General features: G+C 37.8%; 1 protein-coding gene across 4 annotated transcripts in view; it reads left to right on the plus strand.

The window, feature by feature from the left end:
- Nucleotides 1-16,611, plus strand: part of RICTOR (RPTOR independent companion of MTOR complex 2) — a 129,631-nt gene that overhangs the window by 646 nt on the left and 112,374 nt on the right. Inside the window, exon 1 of one of the 4 annotated variants that reach the window (XM_072605768.1) lies at nucleotides 20-9,882. The exons of the other annotated variants lie outside the window; for them this stretch is intronic. The gene's annotated coding sequence lies outside the window, so the exon portion shown is untranslated. Of the gene's footprint in view, nucleotides 1-19; nucleotides 9,883-16,611 lie in introns of those variants that run through there. 4 annotated transcript variants of the gene reach the window in all.

A 16,611-nucleotide genomic window follows, 5' to 3' on the forward strand; every position in this document is an offset into this window, starting at 1 on the left:
GGGGCGAGGTGCTGGGTCCGAACCGCGGGCCCTGGGACTGCCCTGCGGGAACCATCCCCCTTCTCTCCCTCGTCCCGGCTTCCCCGCCTGCCCCTGCCCCGGGTGGGCGGCAGCGAGCGGGGGAGACCAGCTCCAGGGCACTCGGAAGGGGGAAAGGATGTACTTTGTCCCGCAGCTCTGCGCCCCTCAATCCTGGGGGCGGCCTGGGGAGGGGGGGGAAGAAGCTGTTATTTAGGTTGCGAGAGGATGTCTCGGGGAAGATCGACCACATCCTGCCGTCTTCCCCCTCCCCACCCCCCGCAGCACGCAGGATCGCTCTTTATTCACCACCTCGGGGGAAACGAGGGATCGATAGGTTTGTGTGCGGCTGCTGCCTGCGAGGTGTCTGGTCCAGCCGCCGGGAGGGTGGCTGGCAGAGCCCGCCCCCTCACCCGCTGCAGGTTCATTGTTTACCGTCGGCTGCAGCCTGGAAGGTTTGTTTACGCCGTCTGAACTGCTGAGAAACCTCAGCTCTATTTTGAAAAGACCTCCCCTTGCCCGACATTCCTTCCATCGGCGGCTGTGTCGGAATGCGTCCCCGCTGCCTAGCGTCGGGCGATCGGGGAGGCGATCTTCTCAGGGTAGCACCAGTTTCACGTAGACTTCTCCTCCAGTGAGGTCTGCTTTGTTTACTGTCGAGAAGCCGGAAAAAACCTTTGAACTTTAAATTCTGCGTAACTCTCTCAAGACACTCGTTTAGTCCCAATTTCAGAATTGAGAAAAATCTAAAGTAGATTCCGTAGAGTTCAGTTATTACAGGTTGCCCATTGAGGCTACTTCTGACTTCACAGGCTAGTAAGTGTAACAGTTTTCAGTATTTTTAGTATTCTTTCAAATCTTGTTAGTTGTGAATGATAGGAAGGTTGAGCTCTTATGTAGCTGTCCAGATACAATAGAACTATCTTATAGGTAATGGTTTATTCTTTGAGTCTAAGGATTTGGATTATTTTCAAATAAAACAATTTTTGAAGTAAAACGATTTAGTCTTTTAAGTGTTAGAAGCAGCAGTTAATTCACCGCCTAAGTGGAAAAATGATACTCTTTAGTAAAATCTTGGACATTATAATTGCTATAAAACTTTTTGTCTTCTGAATGTAAGGAAAGTATATGATGTTTTGAGTTGCAATAACTGGGAAAATACATAATCAAAAAAGTGTTGTTTGTCACTTCCATCTTCAGAGCTTCTCTACCAAAATAAATCTAGTTCCCAGAAAACTGAAACTTAGCATGCTAGTCTTTTATGCATGTAGTTGATTAGTGATTTGATTTATATCTGAGCAGTTTTTTTAAAAGAGATAATTAGGCTAACTCCAAATGGAATTCGTGCTTTTAAATTGGCTTAGTAATTTATCATAGTGGGTTAACTGAGATCGTGTATGTATAGTTGATGAACAAATCTTTGGTGTATGGCTAAACTACTGGTGACCTGATAATTGAATGTTCAAATTTGATTTCAGGTAAGCTTGGTTTACTGAGATTTGCCTTCTTATGTAGCAGACCTTGGTTTTTAAACTTCACATATGTTTTTTCCAGCAAGCATTTATTAAATGCCTGTTGTTGTGTCAACTTAGCAAACATTTATTAAGTGCTTAATATATGCCAGGACATGCTAAGAGCTGGAAATGCAAATATAATAAATGAAAAGAAAGTTATCCCCTGTCCTCAAGGAGCTTATATTCTAATGGGAGGAAGACAAAGTATAAGGAAAAGCTGAAAAGTGGGGAGAGGAGGTAAAAGGGAAGGATGTGGGAAATGGAAAGATGGGCCAAAGAGCCAAAATGGGTAGTGAAGCAGTCAGCATCCTGTGGTTTGCACAGTTATTCTGTTTTAGGGATAATTCAAAGTAAGTAGTAGATAGTTTTTGTCTCCTAGAGAACTTTATATAGTCCAGTTATAACAAAATCTAAACATGGGAATAAATGGAAAATAATTTTTAAAAAGCAGTGTATAAGATGTGAGAATATAACATTCTATATTACAGAGGAGTTTTGCTTGAATAGGTCTGTAAGATTTATTGGCACTTTCGTAGTGAAAATATTTTTTAAACTGTAAGTCAGAAAATTACTGGGGTAGAACTGTAATTGTTTCATTGGGCAAAGAGGATTTGTGGACCCAATCTGAAGAAAGTTAGGAATTACATTTTAGTAGTGACCCTGAATCCTTTTCTAAGTCAACAGAATAGTAGGGCAGTCTGGGTGGATGAATCAGATGTATGTGAAATGGATTGTCTTGTGTAAAATCAGGTTGGGGTGCCAGCATTTTAAATGCTCTAGTAATTTTGCTGTAATTTCAGTTATTTATGTATTTTACGTGAAATCATTTATTTCTGTAAAATAGAGGCTTTGGTTAATATGATATGTATAAATCTTAGCTCTGTTACATAAAATGAGAATTATGTAAACAAAACTAAAAGAGAGAAGGGGAAGAATCTGAATTATTATATACCTAACATGAAGAAATTACGTTATTAATATGAGATTTTTTTCAAAACCAGTTAGATATGAAAATAAGCTGATAGGTCTATTGTTCTTTAAAGTTTGTAAAGTGATTTACACACATTTCATTTGAATCCCGTAGGATAAGTGCTAACTATAGTTATTATCATCCCCATTTTACAGGTGAGGAAACAGACTTAGAAAGGATAAGTTACTTTACTATGGTCGCACGGCTAGTAAGGGTCTGAGGTAGATTTGAACTCAGCTTTTTCTGATTCTAAGTTCTTTCTTTTCACTATGTGTTAATTGTTCTGTTGTTTCCAACTCTTTGTGACCTCATTTTGGTTTTTCTTGGCAAGAATAGCAGAATGGTGTGACATTTCCTTCTCCAGCTCATTTTACAGATGAAGAAACTGAGGCAAACAGGGTTAAGTTACCTGCCCAGTATCTAGCAAATATCTGAAGCTGGATTTGAACTCAGGAAGATGTCTCCCTGACTCCAGGCCCAGCACTCTATCCACTTCACTACCTAGTTGCCCTTCCACTAGGTGTGCTGTCATATATGGGTATCTGTAATACACCCCTTGAATATGATAGGAAAAAAGTAATTTGTGTACACTAAAGATGCATGTGAAAAGTAATAAGTGAATAGTACTTAGAGGAGAAAGGGATTTTTTTGTTTTGCAGTTCATTCAAATATTGTCTTAACTATTTAAGAGGTCAGAAAACGTCTTTATTTTGTCTACTACTTTCCCCAGTAGCTAGTATAGTGCTTCTGACATAGTAATAATGTTAATTACATAGAGCCAACTTTCACTAAATGTCTGTTGATTGATTGAGTTGAGATCAGTCCAAATTGTAACATTACTTTCTGTTATTTAGGAGGCTGCTTTGCATAGTGGATAGAGGATAGGTTCAAATCCTGCCTCTGACCCATACTGGCTGTTTGACCCTTGGAAATTCACTTAACCTCAGTGCCCTTGACCACTTTCCAAGACTTGAGAAGTTTTTTTCATGGGGAGTTCTTTCTACCATTGAAATCATGCTGTAGCCCCTGTCCTGAACCTCTCCATTGTCAAATCTAGCCATTCAAATTAATTACTTGATTTGTTGACTTCCCAGGTATTTACTATGCACAGCATTAAATTTGTTTATAACTTTGTTAATATCTCCTTTTCCTCTACTTTCCATGAATTGAAACCCATATATCCTAACCACTACTTCTACCTCAGGGACTTTTTCAGGGACAGACTTTAGTGTAGGGGTCCATGAACTTTTTTTTTTTTTTGCAAAAGGTCTTAACCTGGGATCCGTAAACTTGAAATATTTTTTTATAGCTATTTCAATATAACTAGTTTCCTTTGTGATTTCAAACTTTTCATCTTTTTAAAACTTTATTATGAGAAGGGGTCCATAATTTTCACAGATTGCTAAAGGAGTTCCACAAAAATGTACCCTGGCTTTATTGTTGGTCTGAATGTCTTGTCTGACACTTAATGAATTGAAGATGAACTGAATAGTAAAGCTAAGCTACCCTTAAGGTCCATATGAATCAGACCTTCATAGTATGGCTATTACTTTGTTTGCAATGAATTCCCAGATTAGACGTACCTCTATTTAATTGTAAACATCAGATAGATTCCAAAACAAAATATAAATTTTTTTTGGATCACATCTTTTTTTGTTATCCTGCCAGCTCTTTTCCCTTTGCTTACATAACTGAGTTGACTATCTGATTGTCAATAAACGTTTAGAAAGGGAGACCTAAACTTTAAAAAGAATATATTCTATGACTAGTGAAGTCCTTCAGTGATAGGAAACTACTCTAGAGAAAATCCATTTGATTCTGAGGTAGCTCACGTTTGTTTGGAAATTTTTCCTTGCATCTATCTAGCTGAAATCTGTCTGCACAACTTGCACCCATTGCCCTTGGCTCTCTATCTCTGGAGCAAAATAAAAGCAACTCTAATCTTGCTTCCACATGGCAGCCTTTCGTATAGTTAAAGACAGTTATCATGGTCCACCAGAGTATACTGGATTCAGTATTTCCACTTCAGCTCGTATGTCATGATTTCAAGTCTCCTTATGAATCTGCTTGTTCTCCTTTGGGCCCGCTGTTGCTTCCCAATGTCCTTTTAAAATGTGGTACCCAAAGTTGCTGCTGAGATGTGGGGGAAATGAATTTTAAGTTGGAAGACCTACATTAGAATTCTGTCTCCACTGCTTCCTACTTGTGTGGCCTTGATGAAGTCAATTCTCCACTCTGAGCCTTGGTTTCCTTCTCTCTTAAATAAGGAAGTCAAGGCAGATCATTTCTTTGGCCCCTTTCAGCTCAAATCTTATGATCTTAAGACAACTATTTGTTTTTCCTGTTTTCTTGTTGTATGTGTGGCTTCCTTATTTAACTTGTATTTGTTTCTCTTTAAAATGACTATCTAGTGTACCTCCACAGTGTATAAGAATAGGGGATAGCTGTAGGTAGAATATGAAACTGATAAGGGTAGCCTGATAAGGCCATGGAAATGAACAGTATTGAAACTAAGAGGCAATGCAGAAAGAGAATTGGTGAGAGTGAACATGGCAAGGTGGCAGTGGGCCATGAGGAGTGAAAGCAAAAAAGTGAAGGTAATTCCAAATCTGCAAGCTTGAGGCAAATGTGAAATTATGGTGTTACTAGCAAAAAGAAAAAAATTGGGAAAGTTGTATCTTTGAGAAGAAAGATAATTAGGATCATAGATGAAGAGCTAGAGGGGGCTTTAGAGGTTTATCTGGTCCCCAGGGAGGAACCTGCAGCCTCAAGGCCACATATGGCTCTCTCTGAATTCTCAAGTTCGTCCCTCTGACCTAATCTGTATTCAGTCAAAGGGCTACATTCGAGGACTAAAAAGGCCACATGACCTTGAGGCTGCAGGTTCCCCAGCCCTGATGTAGTCAAACACACACACAGCTTCTCTCAGTCTTATTTTGCAGGTGACAAACTGAAGCCTAGCAGGAGTCAGTGACTTATCTGAGATTTCAGAGCCAGTAAATGGCTGAGTCAGTATTTGAACGGAGATCCTTCGTTACAAATCCAGAACCTTTTCTGTTGTACTCTGTAAATAATAAATAGTAACTGTTTCTCTTTTGGCTAGGAACCCTGAGAATCTTCCCTTCCCAGTTTGCTTTGTTTCTTTTCTGATTAAAGGGGCCTTGCCTTGAATAACTACTTAAAGAGACCTGTTCACTGAATGGGCATTATCTCACCGAAGTGAGAACCTGGAAAGACCTTAGCCTAAAATGGTTTGGATCTCCCATTGCATCCTGGGCCATCTTCAGGACTCCTGATGAATATCTGGCCCCTGGACCTGGATGGGTCAACTGCAAGTCATGTCATCGTCTCCCTGGTGTCATGGTTTAATTCTATCTTTGATAATAGATTGAAGTTTTCAGTATTTATAATTAGCAGAAAACTACGTTTGAATTCTGCCTTTAGTACTTAGTAGCTATTTGACCATGAATAATATCACTGAATTTCAGTGAGCTTCAGTTTCTTTGTCTCTAAAATGGGAATACCATCTTCCTGAGTGGTTCAGATTTGAGATATAAATATATAAAAATGAAATGGTTTGTCCACTTTAAGGAACGTCAGCACATTCTGCCTTGTCATTTGTTTTGAAAAGGTGATTTGTTCCCACAGTTGATAACATCGAGGAACAATTTTGAGCTTAGCTTGAATTTTGTGTTTGCTTATGTGAGATTTGTATCTGTGAGAGAGCAGGAAACAAAATTGCACTAATTCACAAGTATTCACAGGCTGTAGTCCTTCTAACCTTCAGTTCTACATTCCTGCTTTGAGTCTTTTTCAAGGTAAAGTACCATATTTATTGTATATATCTTCTGGTGCAATAGAAGCCAGGGGCTGGCGGTTTATTTTTATCCCCTATCCCACTTAACACCACGGTTGAGATGCACTTCTCCTGCCACTCAAATTTTACCAGTCCCTGCCCTATGGGAACCTGGGAGCAGTAATTTGGAGGCCACTACTATTTTGTGTAGTATTTATGTGTTTCTGAACTATTAACGTGTATAGCACTGTGCTGCTATTTGTACTTGATCCCTTTTTATTTTTATCTGTCACTGATGAGATTTTGAGTGTTGTGTTCCTAATCCCATTTTCCTCATAAAGCTCTGTGTTTTTTTATTGCTTGATTTTGCATAACTGATTCTAGGCATGAATATGTTGACTTACAAAAGAATTGGCTATATATAAGTGTCACTTACTATAGTGTTTAGTTTTAGGTGATATTGGAACATCTATGTTGCAATTAGTGCTCAACCAACTGGAGATAGAGCACTAGAGAGCAGATGGTGGTCAACCGAGACATCAGTAGAGGTCTTGAAGACATCAGCTTAGAAGAAGTGTAATCAGAAGAAGAAATAAAGAAGAATCAGTGTTAACCTTAGAGAACACTGTTAAGGTGCAGTAAGAACTGCAGTAAGCCAAAAAGAAGGAAAAAGTAGCTAGGAATTTGAGAAGAAACAGAGCAGTGTTGCAGAAGTTGAAAGGGAGAACCTTTAAAGGAGGAAATAAAAGGCAGATTTGTGTAAGGGCAAGGGCATTGCACTTGGAAGACAGGTGAGTTTAGTTCCATTCCCAGATCCCTGAAAAGCGGCAGTTTGGCTCTGTACAAGTTACTTCTGTGGACCTTTTTCATTTGTCAGATGAATAAGTTCTGTGATCGCTGAAGTCTCAGCTTTATCATTTTACGATTATACCACCTTTTAGGAACCATAGGAAAGTTGAGAATGCTTTTTGTAACTCCATTAAACCTGTCTTTATAATTGGTAATGTGTGTGTAAGTATGTAAGACATAGTACTTTTAAGTTATAGTTAACTCACATATTACAAATTGGTGAAGATAAAAACATGGCAGTATTCAATGTTGGAGGGGTTGTGGAATGACGGGCACATTAATACATTGGTCAAGCTGTAAATCAGTATGACCACTTTGGAAAGCATTCTGCAATTATGCAAATAAAGTGACTAAATTGTTCATACCCTTTAAGCCGGAGACTCCATCACTTGGCAAATACCCCAGCGAAGCCATCAGTAAGAAGAAAGTCCCTGCATGAGTATAATGGCATATTACTGTGCTATATGTAAGAAATGATATATGTGATGAATAGAGAAGCATGGAGAGACCTATCTGAACTAAGGCAGAGTGAAGTACCAAGAAAATAGAGTAAAACAGTGCAAATGGAAAGCAAGTACATACCAAAGAGGCAAAGGTGAAAATACAACAACAGTTTCAAAAATCAAGTGTGATTGGAGTGAAGAGATATAGAAACTGCCTCTTCCCAATCTTTGTGGAGGTGGACATGTATTAAAATGGCACGGTTTGGGGCTTTTTACAATTATTGCACAGTTATGCTGATTTTCCCCCTCTTTTTAAAATTAATATTTCTTAAATGGGATGGCTGTCTGGGAGGGGGAGAGGAAGGATTTTGGGGATAACTGATAAAGTAAGAAACAAGACAGCAATAAAAACTGATTTAAAAAATAAAATTGACTTTGTCATTGTGTTTTTTCTCCGTGTTTAAAAGTGGAAACAGATATTTAATATTTTGCTTACTTGTTATATTTGTTCCAGTAATCTAGAATGTTATTGTCTCTACCTATTCCTTCAAGATCACTTCTCTGACTACTACCAAACTAGTTGGCACTTAAATAATACTGTATATTATTCACTGTTTCAAGTGTGTCAGCCTCATGTTTCCAACAGGAAGGCTACAAACTGCATTTTTGAAGTAAGAAGACCTAAAAAATCTTGGCTCTGCTACTTATCTGTGACCTGGGGCAAGTAACTTTACTTCTTTGGTTCTTAGTTTCCTCAGCTGTACAATGGGGTTGGGGAGGAACATGGACAGATACTTGCTCTCCAAGATCCCTTCCACAGTCTAAATCCATGATCCTGCATATTATATACTTTTTCTGTAACTGTCATGACATCGTATTCAGGGCTGTTCATAAAGGCACTCAGATACTTATTTTTAATCATCTAACTACTAATAAAAATTCTCTTAAATCATAGTAAAGTAATGACAATAGAATGATGATACCATTTCTTCATGAGTCTGTAATGTTTTAATATCTCTCAATTGGAGAATTAGAGTCTATAGATATTCTACAGTCTGAACTAAGTTGTTGAAACTATAAATATGACTATACAAAAGATTTGAAGCATAAGCCTATACTTCTTTTTAAAATATATAAGGTTTAAAATATAAGTAGCATCAAAAACATAGCATCCATTTAGATGTAGTAATTTTTCAATATTTAGCAATGTGGAGCTGGTGGTATATGTTAGAAATTGAAAACTCACCAAGCTTTATAGCCTCTATTCACTTTCCTTGTTCTCAATTGTGTTGCCTCCAGCACAGACTTCCTTCATATACTTAACACTATACATGGCACAGTGAGCCCTTAATAAATGCTTGTTCATTTGACCTTAATCAACTTTTACCTAATCATAGCTGGGAAGTGTCACAGATACTATGAAATAGTGAAAAATGCATATTACATGTTATCTTCTATTTAAGTTACACTATTCACCATTCCCTAAAAAAATCTTGTGCTATCTCCTCTGGGCCTTTCTTCCTACTCTTCCTTAAGAATCTGGAATGACTCAATCTCCCTTTCTGTTGGTAAACTAATATGCCAGCTCATACTCCATGAAGTCTTCAGTTTGAAATGATCTCTATCTCCTCTTATAAAATTTTTTATTCTCCTTTATGTATATTTATGATCTAATGCTATTTCTGTAGCTGCATTATCCCCCTTACTAAATTGTAAACTTGAAGGCAGATACCATGTCCTTTTGTACGTGCCTCAGCCCCTAGCACAGTACCTTATATATACTAGATTTGTTGACTGATGTTTGTTAACCTTTCAACTGACTGTATATGGATTACCTACAAATTAAAATCACAGTTCAACTTCCTATCCCCCCCAGTAGTAATATATGATCAGAAAATTAAAATTAATTCTAATAGTTCCATAAGTGAAACAGTTGGAAAGGTAATTCTGAAGGGGAAGAATGTGAAGACAAAACAAAAAGATCCATATAGTTCAAAGAAAATTACAAAGGTTATCTGTTAGGGTGTATTGATACCTCAGCATTCCTTTATTAGTATATAAAACTGAGTTGACATTCCACTCTAGGATGTAGTCACATACACATATAGGCATGCAAATGCTCCATTCTTTGCTTTTTCTAGTCCTGAATCTCTTCTGGCTTGACCGTATTTTCAGAAACTCAAGACCTTGATAGAAAGAAGCAACAAATCCTTGCACAATTGAGCAATACATTGAAAAAACCTGAAAATGTGCAATGTGTAACACTTGTGGACCTCTCACCTCTACGAAGGGGTAGGTTCAGGATGTTTTCTCATCACTCTTTATTCAAGTAATCGTTTACAATTTTGTTAATTAACTTCTTGGTTTGTTTTTTTTTTTGGTGTGTTCTTTCCATTTACCTTCTTGTAGTTACCATATATATTGTTTTCTTGCCTCTGCTTATTTCATTTTGTATCAGTTCATCTAGATCTTCCATGCCTCTCAATGTATCACATGTATCATTTCTCACAGCACAGTAATATTCTATTACCTTCATGTACCACAATTTGTTTCACCATCCCCAAATCCATGAACATCTACTTTGTTTCCAAATCTTTGCTATTGCAAAAAGTGCTGCTATAAGTATTTTGGTGTATAGAGACTTTCTTCTTGTTGATGACTCCCTTGGAGTATAAGCCCAGCAATGAAGTCCGATTCAAAGAGTATGAATATTTTAGTCACTTTATTTATATTAATTTCAGATTACTTTCCAAAATGATCATATCATTTTACACTTCCACCAGGATCATATTAGCGTGCCTATCATTTCACAGCTCTGCAGTGTTGAGTATGGCAATTTTTGGTCATCTTTGTCAACTTGCAGGGTGTGGGATAAAACTTTAGGGTTGTTTTGATTTACATTTCTCCCATTATTAGTGATTTGGAGCATTGTTTGTAGTTCTTTTGAGAAGTGTTCATCTCCCTTAACTACTTACCTATGAGGGCATTTTAGCAGTGAGAAGTCTGTGGGCACATATTCAGTGTTTGAATATAACAGTTGAGATTGAATTGGCTTTAAACAAGTAAAACATCTCTTGAAATTCTTTTTTATGTACCAAAATGCAAATATAGTCAACTTTTGATTATCCTTAGCGGATTATCCACTTTGTGAATTATGCTTATTAACCCGGAGTCTTTTGGTTTGTAGAATTAGGGAGATTAGAGGATATTAGAGGAGGAGAGTATATGAGCAAAGGAAGAAAGTATGAGTATCTGGCCACATTCTTAAACCAAACAAATTATCTTGGGGTTTTCTTTTTTTAAAAATTTGATTTATATCTATCTCCATTTATAGGGTTAATTGAGAATTGACTAGTTAAGATCTGAGGGCTTTAAACATTATTGACCATTGTGGTTTGCTGATAACATTTCATATAAATTGGGGAATAAGGACTATTGGCAACAAAGCACCAAATCTCTACTCTTCTAAATTCTAACAACTCATCTTTTCACTTTTCAATAATTACAGTGTGATTGGACAGAAATATTTGGCATGGAAGTGTTAGTGTAATAGGTTGATAAGAAAAGAACTCTTTTGTTCTTAGAGTTATTATTTCATAGTACCTCTATAAAGGGTGCAGGGACTTTAATCTTTCTGTTAGGTCTAATATAGTGCCACATACATAATAAATACAACATGGAATTTATGTATTATTAATCATAGGATCATAGCATTTAGATCTGGAAGGGAATTTAGAAATCATCTTGTGAGTCAAGATGGTGGAGTAGAAGGAAGCAGTGAAACTGAGCTCCCATCCACAGTTCTTCCAAACAGATCTGTAAAATACATCAGACCAAATCCTGATGGAAAAATTCAGAAAAAGTCCCAGTGAGTCCTTTGGTCCAGGTTAGCATAGAGAAGTCTACAGACACGAGACAGGGTTGGGGCAGGAGTACTTAGCCTATAGAGAACTCTGTCGTCCTGGGAACTACTGCATATCAGCACAGAAGGAGGTCTCAGACTCGTACTGGGCCTCCCCAAACCCATATTGGGGCATTGCAATTGGAGGTAGGTACCAATTGGCAATTTTGTCACCTACTACCTAGTTTCAAGTTGATGATACAGGGTAGAGTGAAAAGGAGACCTAGATGGTGTACCATATACTGAGAAAGAAGAAAGTTCAGAAAGCCGGTCGTAGTAGCAGTGCAGCTTAGATCTCAAGCATAAAGCAGGATCTCACTTCCATCATCTAGTCCAGTCTTCAGAGAAATAACCAACACAGGAAACTCAGACCAAAGGGGACTCTATAATTCTTCCAGTTTGAATCAGTATCACTTTCTAGCTGACTAATAAAAATTTGGAGTCCAGTAGCAGCCTACCATTGTATAGACCCAGACCAAGGTCAGGAAATTGCAACAGTCAGTCTTGGGGTGGAGTGGGGTATAACAGTTACACTTTGTGTTGAATCTGACCTCTGTAGGTCACTCACCTGTTTCTGAGAGCCTGGAGTAACACATCACTCAATCCCAAGAAAGCAGCAACAGGACTAGGCCAGAACTTCCTTCAGAAATGCGACAAAGCCCAGCCCTAACATCAAGTCTGAAGTTAAGAAGTAGACTGGAAGAATGAGCAAACCAAAACACAACCCCACTATAATGATCTCTTATGGTAGCAAGGATGCTAAAGACACAGATGCAGAAGAGAATGACTCCAAAACTACTCTCAAGCAGTACCTCACGGTTCACATAGTACCACACAGTTCAGGCCTAGACTTCTTGGAAGAGATGAAGCAAGAGTTTGAAAAGAGTTAAGAAATCTTTTTTATAAATGGAATGAGAATGCTTAAAGGAAAAAATCTGTGGAAGAAAAAAATGGAAAGGGAATTAACAATTTGGCACAAGAGGTACAAAACTTTGCCCAAACAACAAACTTCCTGAAAATTAAAATGGACCAAACATAAGCCAAAGACTTCATGAGGCAACAAGAAATAATAAAGTCCAAAGGCTGGAAAAAAATAGAAGAAAATGGGAAGTATTTCATAGCAAAAACAACTGACCTGGAAAACAGTCTAATGAGGAAAAACGTTTAAGAATCACTGAACTTGTTGAACACTGTGACCAAAAAGAACCTAGACATCCTATTATAAGAAATCTTAAGATCTTAAAAGGAAACTTTCCAGAGATTGGCAATAAAGGCTTAGTGGAAATAGAACCCATTACTTAGCTTTTGAAAGAAACCCCAAAATGTAAACTCCCAGGAACACTATAGCCAAAACACAGAACTTCAGGTCAAAGAAAAAAAAAAACTTCAGCTATCTCAAGTACTGAGATGCCATACTCAAGATCACATGTCATTTACCAGCCACTACAATAAAATAATGGAGAACTTGGGATACAGTATTTCAGAAAGAAAAGGATATGAAGTTACAGTCAAGAATAACTTACCCAGCAAAACTTGGCATAATCCTACAGGAAAAAAATGGATTTTTAATGCAGTTGAGCACTTTTTAGCATTCCTGGTGAAAAGACCAGAGCTGTGGAGAATCTTTGAAATTCAAACACAGGAGTGAAGAGAAATATGAAAAGGTAAAGGACTAAGCAAGGATAAATTGTTTATATTCAAATAAGGGGAGGTGATAGCTGTTTCCTTGAACCCTATCATCAGAGTTCATAGAGGGAATTCAGTTAGACAAGTCCTTAGAGTAGGTCTGTTATGTCTTGATACTAAGAAAAGGATGGAAAGAGAGGAAAAGACAAATACAGGGTGGAAGGTGGTAAAGGGAAAGAATAGACTAATTTATCTCTTATAGTCAGAGTGCAGCAAGTAGCTATCTAAATAAAGTAGGAAGACTTAAACCTCTCATCTGAACTGATCAAAAGAAGGAGGAAAACACAGAGCAGTTGGGTACAAAAATCCATTTCACTCAACAGGAAAATTGGAGGGAAAGGGCACAAGGTAGGGAAAGAGAATTAGATGGAGAGCAGATTGAATGACAGAAGCAAAAAAGCCTCATATGAATGTACAAAAATATCTGAGGAAATGTCCTTAAATGTTTCATTTTGCTCTACTGGATCAAGTATCTTTTTATAGCTGATAGACAGGTACCATTGTACCTGTCTTGTATTTTCTGCACGTTTCCTCCAACTCTAGCTGTAAAGATGTGATCTTCTATGTTTATGAAAGTCTGTCTTATCATCTAAATCTCCCCCCCCCTTCCCAATTTAGTATCCTCCCCACTATCAGATGTCTTCTATTGTTTCTTGACTGTCAAGTCTTTTGTTCTCAGTCATGTTGCCTTAGGTGTGGCCCTCTGATTTTCTTTCTCTGTTCTTGATGCCCTTGGTATATGTAGTGTTAATTCTACTTCTTGACTCCGGGCCCATTACTCACATAAGTATATCAGAGAATGATCTATGTGTGCAGATGAGTGTGCAGATGCACTCATTCTACTATGATAAGCACATGTTAAGTGCTTACTTTAGTACTTATTGATGAAGAATAAGTTTGTTACAGAAGTCTTGATAGATTTCTATTTTTCATATCCTTGGACTCCTGGTTTTGTCTTTAGATGGTTCTTGGGATCATCTAGCTTATTAAAAAAGCAGTTTTTGCAAACTCATTCTTTCCTCCACTGTTTTATAAAGCAGTCCTATTCACAGTCTTACACTACCTTATTTTACGTGATTTTACACGATAAAGAGATGACATGCTAAATCAGTGCATTCTGTGACTGCCATTTCTCTACTTGACAAGGATATCAAATATTTGCTAGCTCAGCCAGTTTCTAGGCTTTGTTGGGCTCCTCATTGTGGTGATTGCCTTACATCATTTAAACTTCAATAGAAAATTGATATACTGTTCATATTTTCCCCTTGATCCATTTTCCATATTTGGCATTACTGGTTCCTTCTAAAGGTACTAACAGTCTCTTAAGTGCCAAATCTAATATCCTTTTCTCAGTTCTCATTCTTTTGGACTTCTCTGTAGCCTTTGACACTGTCAGTCTCTTCTCTTTGATAATTTTTTCTCTTTAGGTTTTCTTGTGACTCTTTTCTCCTGATTTTACTACCTATCTGACCACACCTTCTCAGGCTCTTTTGCTGGATATCCATCTACATCATACCCACTAACTGTGTGTACAGTGGTGCTGTGCCCTGGTCGCTCTTCTTTTTTCTCTCTATACTATTTCATTTGGAGAACTCATAAGCTCCTATGGATTCAATAATCTCTGTACTGATGATTCTCAAATCATCTAGCTACTATTAACCACCACCACCACCACTACTGCTACTACTACTGCTACTACAACAGCAATGACTACTACTACTAGCTGACATTTATATCGTGCTTACTGCGTGCCAGACACTGTGCCAGGTATTTTACAGTTATCTCATTTGATTCTCACAACAACCCTGGGAGCTTAGGTGCTAGTTTTATCCTCAATTTACAGATGAGGAAACCGAGGCAAACAGTTTAAATGACTTGCCTGAAGCCATATGGCTAATGCTTGAGACTGAATCTGAATTTAGACTTTGTTGACTGCTGTTAGAGCATTCTATCCACTTGTCACCAAGTTGCCCCTTATCCAGCCCTGACCTCTCTATTGCAACTTCCCCTCTCCAAATACCTATTTGACATGTTGAACTGCATATCTTATAGTCTTCTTCCAAAACTGAAGTCATTATTTTTCCCCTGAAATGCTCTGCTCTTTCTAACATCCATCTTTACTGTAGAAAGCAGCACATCTTTTGAATCACCCAGGCCTACAGCCCTTGGTGTCATGCTTGACTTCTGTTTTCCCTGTTGTACTCCCTTCTGTCTCCCTTGTTCTCCCCAATCCAATCTGCTATCTGCTGTCACTTCTAACTTAACAACATCTTTGGTATTTACCCCTTACTCTTTAACAGTCAGTACTCTCATAACCTAAGGCTTGGGCTGTTTTAATAGCCTGCTGTTTGGATTCAAGTTTCTCCAGTCCATCCTCCATTCACCTATCAAAGTGATCTTTATAAACCTCAGATCTGACATTGTCTACCTCCCTACTCCATTAACTCTGTCTCGCTTATCACCTCCAGAATCAGGTGTAAAATCCTCTGTTTTTCAAAGCTTGTTAACCTAGCTTCTGTCCACCCTACTTCCAGTCTTACATTCCTTCCCCCCTGTACGCTGTGATTCATTGACACTGGATTCCTTGCTGTTCTTCAAACTAGGTACTGTGTTTCCTGAATTTGGTTTTCACTGGTTTTCCCTATGCTTAGAATTCTTTCTTTCTTCATCTTTGCCTCCTGGCTTCCTTCAAGTCCCAGCTAAAATCTCACATTCTATAGGAAGCCTTTTCTGTTCCCCCTTAATTCCAGTCCCTTTTCTGCGATTATCTACAATTTATTTTGTGTGTGTATATATATATATATATATATATATGTATATATATGTATATATATTTGTACATAGATGTTAGCATCTTGTCTTTTGAGACGGGACAGTCTTTCTTTGTATCCCCAGTGCCTAACATAATGCCTGGCAGTACTAGGTGCTTAATAAATGTTTATTGACTTAATAAATGTTTGAATAGGCAGTAGCTTTAGTTATGTGACAAGTCTTCTCATTCTAATTTGATATTGATTTTGATCTGAACTGTTAAAAGTGAATGTTCCGATTTTACACAGACATCTAATTCAGAAATAATTCCCATATCAGTAACCATTTCCTCTCTGATTACATAGTTCCACTACCACCACCACCACCTGCTCCTTCTTCCTCTCTGTCAGTGATGGCATGTAGTGAGTGTAAATCTTGCATATAGTCTTCTTATAGCCTTTGAGTTCTTTCTTTCGATTTTGAGACTTTTTCAACAGTTTTTGCCATCCATCCTTATGCCAACTTTGCATTAAAATCACTGAATATTAAAGTATATGTTGATTTAATTTGGAGGGTCCTATCAAGTTCTTAGGTAGGAAGGAAATAAACATTCAGTACTTACAAATATTATCTCATTTGTTCCTCTTAGTAATCCTAGGTGGTAGGTATTATTATTAACCTTA

The sequence above is a fragment of the Notamacropus eugenii genome, chromosome 4 (genome assembly GCF_028372415.1).
Source record: "Notamacropus eugenii isolate mMacEug1 chromosome 4, mMacEug1.pri_v2, whole genome shotgun sequence".
NCBI classification, from domain to species: domain Eukaryota; kingdom Metazoa; phylum Chordata; class Mammalia; order Diprotodontia; family Macropodidae; genus Notamacropus; species Notamacropus eugenii.